This window comes from Myotis davidii, unplaced genomic scaffold (genome assembly GCF_000327345.1).
Source record: "Myotis davidii unplaced genomic scaffold, ASM32734v1 scaffold2, whole genome shotgun sequence".
NCBI lineage: Eukaryota > Metazoa > Chordata > Mammalia > Chiroptera > Vespertilionidae > Myotis > Myotis davidii.
Genome location: NW_006293067.1, coordinates 220,345 through 230,460, shown reverse-complemented (window position 1 = coordinate 230,460; position 10,116 = coordinate 220,345).

Here is a 10,116-nt window from a genome sequence, read left to right as displayed (position 1 = left end):
AGGGTCGGGGTAAGTGGGAGAGATCAACCAAAGGACTTGTATGCATGTGAAGCAGGAATTTTGTGGGAATATAGGCAGGCTTAGGGAATTTTTAGAATTGGGTCCATGGAAAACACAGGGCTGCAGACTGGGAAAAGGTACATTTCCATAACACAAGGAAGCCAGGTGCAGTTACATCTCCATAAGACAAGGGAGCAGGAACAGTTGCATTTACATAAGACAAGGGAACTGGAAGTAGCCAAGGAAGGTCTATAATTATCAAATAAAGAGAAGGAAGCCCTTCATTCAGAAGGAGAAAAAGAAAGCCCAAAGGGAATAGGAAAACAATAAGGAAGGAGTGGGAGAGAACCTCACATGTTCCATGTGAGGTTCCACCTTTGAGCCCAGGAGTTACTGTAGTAACCAACCTGAAGGGGAATATTGGGCAATCAGAGGGGATATCAGGACACAGGATCTGCAGCCTTTATAAGCCATGGGGAAAAAGAACTCAGTGGGACCCTTTCCCCCTCCTTATCTTTGAGTTCATTCTGTGGGATTCTTCCCTCTCCCCACATGGGAGTCTCTATCTATTCTTCAATTAATTTCCACCTTTGCTATACCACTTTCTGTCCATGGATTCATTCTTCAAATCCGGTGGACAAAGAATCCAGGTTCCAGTCCAAAAATTCAGTATCACATGCATATTAGCCTAACCAATGGACACAGACTCCAGGGGGGTGAGGGCATGAGTGGGGGTATGTGGGGCAATGAGGAGGACATATATGTAATACCTTAATCAATAAAGAAAAAAAAAGTTCATTCAGTTAGAGGTTGGTGCCTTCCCACCTTTCAGGTTGTCAGTGTCACCTGTCTGGGTAGTGACCCTTTATCCTCGAGTGCAACCCCGCATTCTGTCCTCGGATTCCGCCCTCGGACATATTTAGAGCACTGATTCCATTATTGTCTCTAAGTGCCTTGGCAGCACAAAGGGTTTTATACTTGATGTGGACAGAGTAGTAAAGAGTGAAGGGGGATGCAATGAACTTCATAAATACACTAGAAAAGGTGTTGTATTACAAAAAGATTGACAATAAAACACTTTATCTCACAGAAGCACATTTGTCCTTGGCTGTACCAGTATTGTAATAATACATTCAGAGAGGAAATGTTTTGTTCCAAAATCTTCCTCTGATATATATGTCAAGAAGAGGTTTTGCATTTTCTCTTCGTGGAATTGAGACTTGGTGAAAAACTATCCCACTTATCTATAATTGTACTTTATGAAAACTTTCAAAATTTCAAGGGAGAATCTTTTTTATAATGCCAACATTAGTAAGGTTGAATGACCCCAGTGAATTATGTTTCGATCAGGTGTATTTTGTAAACTGCAGTAAAGATATTGAATTTGAAAATTAAAATTTCTGAAAACAAAAACAAGATACTCCACCCGACAGCCAGATGGTTTCACTGAAAATTCTACAAAACATTAAAAAAAAAGTTTACACAATCTATTCCACAAAATAGAGCAGGAAAAATGCTTCCCAATTTTATGTAGTTAGAATCACTACAATACCAAAACTAGACAGTAACTAAGAAAAAAGGAAGTAGAAGAAGAAATACAAACTATTATCTCTCATGAACTTCGGTGCAAAATTACTCAACAAAATACAGTGAGGCCTTGACTGATGAGTTTAATTTGTTCCATGACGGAGCTCGTAACTCAAATTACTCATATATCAAATCAAAAGTGAACGAGTGAGACACGTGATGCTGGGCTGATGTTGTGGCATTCACTGTGACGTTTGCTGCGCCACCTAGCGGTGGGGTATCTGAAGCTGGCTCATAACCCGAATTTTAGCTCACAACTCAAAGCAAAAAATCAGCCGAGAGATGGCTCGTATCTCGAAAAGCTTGTTAGTCGGGACACTCGTAAGTCAAGGCCCCACTGTACTTTACAGAAATGTTGTGTTAAATAACATTAAAATACTGTGTGTATGTGTAAAGCATCTAAAAAAGCATCTAAAAAGGTACTCAAGATAGCCTTAAAATAAAACTACACTAATAAGAGAGAAAGATGCAAATTGACTGTACCATCGTGATGCCCACCAGCCAATCAGGAGTGAGTATGCAAATTAACCCAACAAAGATGGTGGGTTAATTTTCATATACAGGCACTGAGAGGCCAGGGGCAGGATGTTGGAGCCAGGGTGATGATGCCAGCGTCCCACGCCCAGGCTGTGAGGGAAGGCCCGGCTGCAGACACAACACGGGGCTGCTGAGCTGGGGGCGTGCTCCTGTGCCCCCAGCCCAGTGGTTAAAATGAGGAGCTGCTGGGCTAGGATGTGCCCCTGCTGTGGCTTCCTTCATGCAGCAGTGGTGACGAAGCCCCCATGCCCGGCAGAGAGAGACAGAGAGAGAGAGAAAGATGTATGAGAGAAACATCAGTTGCCTCCCATATTTGCCCCCATATGATATCAAACTCGAAACCTAGGTATATGCCCTGACCAGGAATTAAACCACCAATCATTTGGTGCATGGGACAGTGCTCCAACCAACTGAGCCACACGGGCCAGGGCTATCTTGCACATTTTTTAAAAGCAAAGCTACTTCACAAAGCTCAAGTAAATCTAAGTTCATTAAGCTGTCTCTTCATTTTCTCCATCTAGGAATATAATTTCTCTTTCCTCTATCTTACAATATCACAATTACACTTATATAAATGGGAATTTTTCTTGTTCTTTGTTTTTTGCACGTAACATATTCAACAACTTAGACTATACCTGCCACTGGAATTTAACATTGTAAAAACAATTCATATTTTCACAGTATTAAATTCACACAAGCATCCTATATAATAAAGAGGTAATATGCAAATTGCCCATCACACCCTCACACAAGATGGCTGCCCCCATGTGGTCAAAGATGGCGACCCCCATGTGGTCACATGATGGCCAACACAGATGGCCAGCAGGGGAGAGCAGTTGGGGGTGATCAGGCTGGCAGAGGAGGGCAGTTGGGGGCAATTGGGCCAGCAGGGGCGTAGTTAGGAGTCGATCAGGTTGGCAGGGTAGTAGTTAGGGGGTGATCAGGCTGATAGGCAGAAGCATTTAGGGGCAATCAGGCAGGCAGGCAGGTGAGTGGTTGGGAGCCAGCAGTCCCAGATTGTGAGAGGGATGTCTGCCTAAACTGGCAGTCAGATATCCCCCGAGGGGTCCAAGATTGGAGAGGGTGCAGGCTGGGCTGAGGGACACCACCCCTCAGTGCACAAATTTCATGCACCGGGCCTCTAGTATTATAGTCTGTGCTAATTGTATGCTGTAGATTGAGTAAATAATACTTATCCCTAGCCTCTAGAATCAATGCATATTCTGGATATTTCTTGTGACCAATGTCCTATATACTTTAAAACTGAACAAAATAATGATTAATAATGTGCAATGGGCATTATAGAGATTGTTTTAGCATTATTTCTAAGTTTCGTTAAGAAAAACATGTGAATGACTGTATCACAATATTCATTTAGACTTCCCTGTTTTGTTACTGATTAGAATTGGGGCATGTTTAAAAAGTTACATTTTTTTCAATCTCTATGTTTCCTTTTTCCAATTAATAATTATGAAGACTACTTGATTAAGGTTTGCATCGTACATAATGTTATATACAATATATTTTGTTATTTATAAAAAAAATTCCCCTGTATAATCATTACTTGCTATTTGCTCCCTCATAAACTAGCTGGCTCTTTCTAATATCATGTATTTCGGAGGGGTGCAATTTGAGTGTTTTTAGTCTTTTAAGCAGTATTCAAACAATATAGTTAACATAAATATCAGCCAGCAACATGGCTTCATGTTTAAAAAATAAACTAAACCCCATAATGCCAAAAACACAGTAGAATTTAAAAAATAAAAATAAAAGATGCTGATTTCACTTTTTCTAGGTTCCCTGGAACTGATGTGAAATAACATTTATATTCATATTTCAGAATTTTAAACCTACAGGTGCCAAACATGAATTATAAGTACATTTAATATTCCAAATAATTTTAATGAACTTAGAATTGCAAGAATTATTTGTCTCTACTTCGTCTTGCCTTTTGCTATGTGCATTTTAATGTTAATGGGAATTTTGTAGAATGGGAACATAATGGAAGATATTACAATAGGAAGATATAAGTGTCTTTTTAGAAGTTTTTGTTTTTCCATCTAGTTTGGACCAGAACATTCCTTAACTCTAATAGCATTGTGAAAGAAGTGTGGCTAACAGATATGTCACCAAAGAAAAGTTTAATATTTGTACATTTTATCTTGAGAAACAATGAGCAAAAATGAGGAAGGAAAGATATGGTGGGATGATTCTAATACCAGTAACACATAATAAATTTATTGAATTGATTAAATAAGGATAAATTATATGTTAAATAAATGTTAAAGAAAATTATATTAATAAGCATTATACAGATCAAGACATTTATCTTCACAAGAATGTAGAAATTTGATGGAAAAACAACAAAGAGTATTTATTCTAATTCATAATTCATGCCTTCCTTTATAACATTGTAATATTTTACTATATTAAATGTAATTGGCATACAAAGCTTTAGAATGAGATAATTATTGGAAAGTAAATTGAGATGGGCTTTCTCCTATTGGTTTGGATATAGTTTTTTGTTAATCAAAATTGGTACTGCTGTATGTAATCATCTTTATATTCATGTAATTCAATTACTGTGAATAGAAAATTTGAATCAAGTAGTTTTTCAAGTCAATATGCACAAACATATTGAAACATATTTTGCATATATGATTGTTAAACTCCTACCCAAGGAGTTATTAATACATCCTGAGCAGCTGCTATTTCTTTTTTGAGGGAAGTGTGAGAATAAAATTTGACATGTTGCAAGCCACATGATCCAATTCAATAAGGTTGATTAATGAAAATGAGTCACTAATACCCAAATTAGTATATTATTAAAAGATATATAAATATGTATGTTGAATGCTAAATATATTTTCAAGATTCAAAGACTTAAAATATCCTGAAAGCTGTCAATAACAAAATCTTATAGTATTAAAAATTCACTTAATAAAATATTTTGTAATGTTGACAATTTTATTTCCACTAAGCTTTTCACTGTGATTTCAAAAATATGATGTTACAACATTATTCAAACACTATTAAAAAAAGCACTAAAACAGTTGACTTTTATTATTTTAAATTGAATTTTTAAAACTTAAGAAAACATAAAAATTTACCTGTTTTATTTCTAATGTTTATATATTTGATTTGAAGTTATGTTATTCTGTAATTATTAGTGAAATATTTTGTTATTTCCAATTTTATTTTCAAATTGAGTATTAGATATATATAAGGCATGCATTATTTGTGATTTTAGGCATAACATGTGTACATCACCTAAATTTTTAAAAATGTGGAGCAATTCATTTAACTTAAAAATATCAAAGTATTTGCATTGTGTAATTTTAAAAATATCTAGCTTTATTTTCAACTCATAATTATTTTATATACTTCAAATATTTTATGATTCATGTGCCTGTTACACTGAGTAACAAAATTATGACTTTCACTGAAAAATGTTAGTATATTAGCCATTTTTAAATTTTCTTTTGAAACCTTTTTTCTTAGTATTTTTCCTTTCACATGAAGAGTATATCTTAATTTCTGTTTTCTTTGTCCCTGGTTACTGATTATTACAAAAGAAAATCACAAATATTTGCTGACAGATTTCACTATTAATTAGTTTCCTAATCTCAGGCACCCTTCACAGATTGTTCTGGTATCTAATATCATGTAACAAACTGCCGAAGAACATGTTGTTACTCCTAATATAGCAGTTATCAGTCTAAATTTTGTACTTAGGATCTCAGACTTTTCTATCTCTGAATAGTTTGTTTTGTGTTTTATTTTCTTCTGCTTTTTGTGTTTGGGGTCCCTCCATGACAAATCTATGTATAGATTTTTTAAAATTATTATTTCTTAAAATTCTTTGTGAAATTTGATATTGTGATATTTATATATAAATTCTGCCTAATATATTTACAAGTATCTCCTATAATTTGATTTTAACATTCATTTAGAGCTTTTTTATATCACACACTAGAGCAGTGATGGCGAACCTTTTGAGCTCGGTGTGTCAGCATTTTGAAAAACCCTAACTTGATTCTGGTGCCATGTCACATATAGAAATTTTTTGATATTTGCAACCATAGTAAAACAAAGACTTATATTTTTTATATTTATTTTATATATTATTTTATATATTTAAATGCCATTTAACAAAGAAAAATCAACCAAAAAAATGAGTTCGCGTGTCACCTCTGACATGTGTGTCATAGGTTCACCATCACTGCACTAGAGGCTCCGTGCATAAAATTAGTGCACAGGTAGGGTCCCTAGGCCAGGCCGGCAATCAGGGCCAATCTGTGGGGTGACTGGCAGGACAATCAGGGGGCCCCACTGGCACCCACCTTGGCTGGCCTGGCACTGCCTGCTTGTCAGCCCAACCCCCACTGCTGATGCTGGTTGCCTCCCTCTCCAGGGCAACTGGTGGGATGATTGGGGGTCCCCACTGGAACCCACCTTGGCTGGCCTGGGGCCTGCCAGTTTGGGGGTAGCTCCTGCGTCAGCGGTCGCCAACAGGTGGTCCACGGGCCACTGGTGGTTCATGAGGTCTGAAAGGTTGACAACCGCTATCCTGCACTGAGTGTCAGCCCCCTAGTGGTTAGTGCACATCATAGTGACCTGTTGTTCCGCTGTTTGGTCAATTTGTATATTCGGCTTTTATTATATAGGATTATGTCACACACTTCAAAAACTTTTATCTTCAATTATTTCAACTTCCATTTAGCCATGTCTGTCCAATATTTATTCACCATGCATTATTAATACTGAATATAACTTTTAATTGAACAAAATAATTCATTTTATTTACTTTACTAAAGTAGACTTTTTATATATTCAGCAAGACCTTTTAAAAATCCGAGTCAATAATTTTAGTAGTAAATTCTTTTATGCTAAATTTAAAATTAAATACACGTGGTGAGAAAATTGAAGAAGATACCATAGGCCAATGTTAAGGAGCTTTTTCTCTCTATAACTTCTTCTAATATGTTAATGGTTTTAAATTTCACATTTAAGTTTTTAATCCATTTTGAGTTGTTTCTTGTGTATGGTGAGAGAACAAAGTCTAATGTTATTCCTTTGCCTTTGGCCACTCAATTTTCCCAGCGCCACTTACTAAAGAGCCTGTCCTTTCCCAATTGTGTATTCTAGGCACCCTTGTTGAAGATCAGTTGATATGCATGGGTTTATTTCTGGCATTTTAATCTTGTTTAATTGTTTAATATGTCTGTTGATTAGGAAAGTTATTGAATTTAGTCAAATGTTTTTGCTGTATCTATTGAGATTCTTAATTCCATTATTTAGTGTATAACATTGTTTGATTTGCATATATTGAAGCATTATTGTATCCCACGGATGACATGGTATATGATCCTTTTTATGTGCTTTGAATTAATTTTTCTAATTTTTTTTTTAACAATTTCGATCTATGTTCATCAGGCATATGGCCTTGTAGTTTCATTTTCTTTTGGTATCTTAGTTTGGCTTTTACATCAGGGTGACGCTGCTCTCATAAAGTAAGTTCTGACGTGTCCCTTCTTCTATTTTATATGAGTATAAGAAGGATATATATATAAGCAATAATATATAGAGGCACGAAAATTTATGCACTGGGGGAGTGGTGCTGCCTGTCCTGCCCCCTTTCGCAATGTAGGACCCCTCGGGTAGGATCCCTAGGCCTAGCCTGAGACCAGGGCCTATCAGGGCTTTCCTTCCTCAGCTGCTGGCAGCTGGCCCTTCCCCTGCCGCTGTCACTGCTTGCCATCTGTGCGGAGCTGCTCCCCTCCTCCCCTGCCACCAGTTGCCGCGCTCTGCAGGCAACACGTGTGGCCTGTGATCACTTGGCTGACCTGGGCCTCCCTCTGTGGGGTGATTGATGGCAGGGCCCCCCGATGGATCACCCCGCAGAGGGAGGCCCTGCTCACCCGCTGCAGCCCCATCAGCCGGGTAGCCTGGGCCTCCCTCTTTATTTTTTTTTTCTCCCCAACACCCAGAGACTACAGTATTTAGAAGTTACATGCAACAGCCATAACTGCTGAGTATCTGTTCATAACAAACAAACCATAGCATATTTATACGGTATCATATCGAGTGATTATAGAAATCCATTTATATATTGCTTGTATAAAATCTTTTTTTTTTGTAAAAAATATTTTTAAAAAAAGAAAGTATAAAAAACATGTGCAGTTGAAAGCCCTGCCAGGTCAGCCAGTCTGTAAACATTCAGTGAGTATGTGCTTTGGAAGGGCGCCGTACCTCGTGCCCACAGCAACTCCAGCAGGGCCCGTGAGGGTGGCCCCGGCTGCCACTCTGGGCAGGCCTGAGCTGGACCACGGTGGGTGGGCACAGCAGGGCCTGGCACTGTGCCCTTCTCCAGCCTTGCATCAGGGTCAGGGTCAGGGCTGGGGACAGGCAGATTGCAGTTTCACTCTGAGTTCAACGCTCAGCCTAATTTTGGTTGCAACTCATGGCTTTTCCTGACTGCTCGGAGGTCCTTTGGGTGGGTGCCCTGGCGGAGAGGCTGAGGAAGTGCCCACAGCTGCCTGGTTGGACATCTCTCCGGCCCAGAGCGTCTGTCCTGCTTCCTGCAAGCCTGGCCCCAGGCAGAACAGCCCTCCTCGGGGCTACTTTGGTCTCAGCACTTGGTCCTGCGTTTCACCAACCTGGGTTTCTTCCCCTGGTGTGGCTGATCTGAGTTCCGCCAAAAAGCCCAGCCCATGCTGGCTGGCTGAGCCTCACTGAAGAGTTTTTCATGCAGCAAAGAAGAGCCCTCGGGGACGCTCCTCCTCCCCCTTCTCCTCACCTCCTCCACCTCCTCTCCCTCCTCCCAGCCCATGGTCACTTCTTCTCCAGCTGCTCCAGCAGTGGGTTGCCTTCTGAGTCGGGGTCTTAACACTGTTGGTCCTGACGATGCAGGTGGGGCGATGCCAGTCAAGCATCAGGATGAGCTGCTGCCACTCCTGCTTCAGCTCCTCCATCTCTCTTTTCACAGGTTGAGGCCTCTTGCCCAGTTTCACCTCCAGGAAGTGCAAAGGGGCGATCATGGCCCCAACGTTGTGGATGTCAGTGTATTTCAGCTCCTCTGCAGTCAGGACCCAGCTGAAGAGTCCAATCAGGAGGCCGAGCGCTAACAAAAAGCCCACAGTCATGGCAGGGCCCGGGATCTGTCCAGGCATCATAGCAGGATGAATGGCAGGCCAGCCCTGCAGAAGCCACTGCGGAGGCTGGGACCCCAGGGCCTAGGCCAGGCTGCAGGCACCATGCCTGCTCAGGAGCTGCAGTGGCACCAGCCCCACTCTGCAGCCTCCACCACTGCCAGCGCCTCCCTCCCGTTGCAGCCCCCGAGCATCCCTCCCGCAGGCTGTGGCAGGCAACCTAGGTCTCCCTCTTTGAGACAATGGATCCTGGGGCTCTGCCTGCCTGCCTGCCTACCTGATCGCCCCTAACTGCTGTCCTGCCTGCCTGATCACCTCTCACTGCTTGCTGGGGGGACCGTGTTGGTTCTGGTCACTGGTCATTCAGGTTGTCTGCCATTTCGGTCGCTGGGCTTTTATTATATAGGACTAGAGGCCCGGTGCACAAAAATTTGTGCACTCGGGGGGGAGGAGGGTCCCTCAGCCTGGCCTGTGCCCTCTCGAAGTCTGGGACCCCTCGGGAGATAATACCCTGCTGTCTTAGGCCTGCTCCCAGGTGGCAGAGGGCAGGCCCAATCCCTAGGTGCAGCCCCTGGTCGGGTTCAAAGCAGGGCCAATTGGGGAGTTGGGGTGCGGCCCCCTCTCATGCACAGAGCAGGGTGGATCGGGAGGTTCCGATGCCACCCTCAGTCATGCTTAGGGTAGAGCTGATTGGGGGGTTGGGGCACCTCCCCCGTCACACTCAAGGCAGGGTCGATGGGGAGGTTGTGGCGCCACCCCATGTCACGCACAGAGCAGGGCCCATCAGGGGGGTGGGGCACTCCCCCCTGACACACTCAGGGCAGGGCCAATGGGGAGGTTG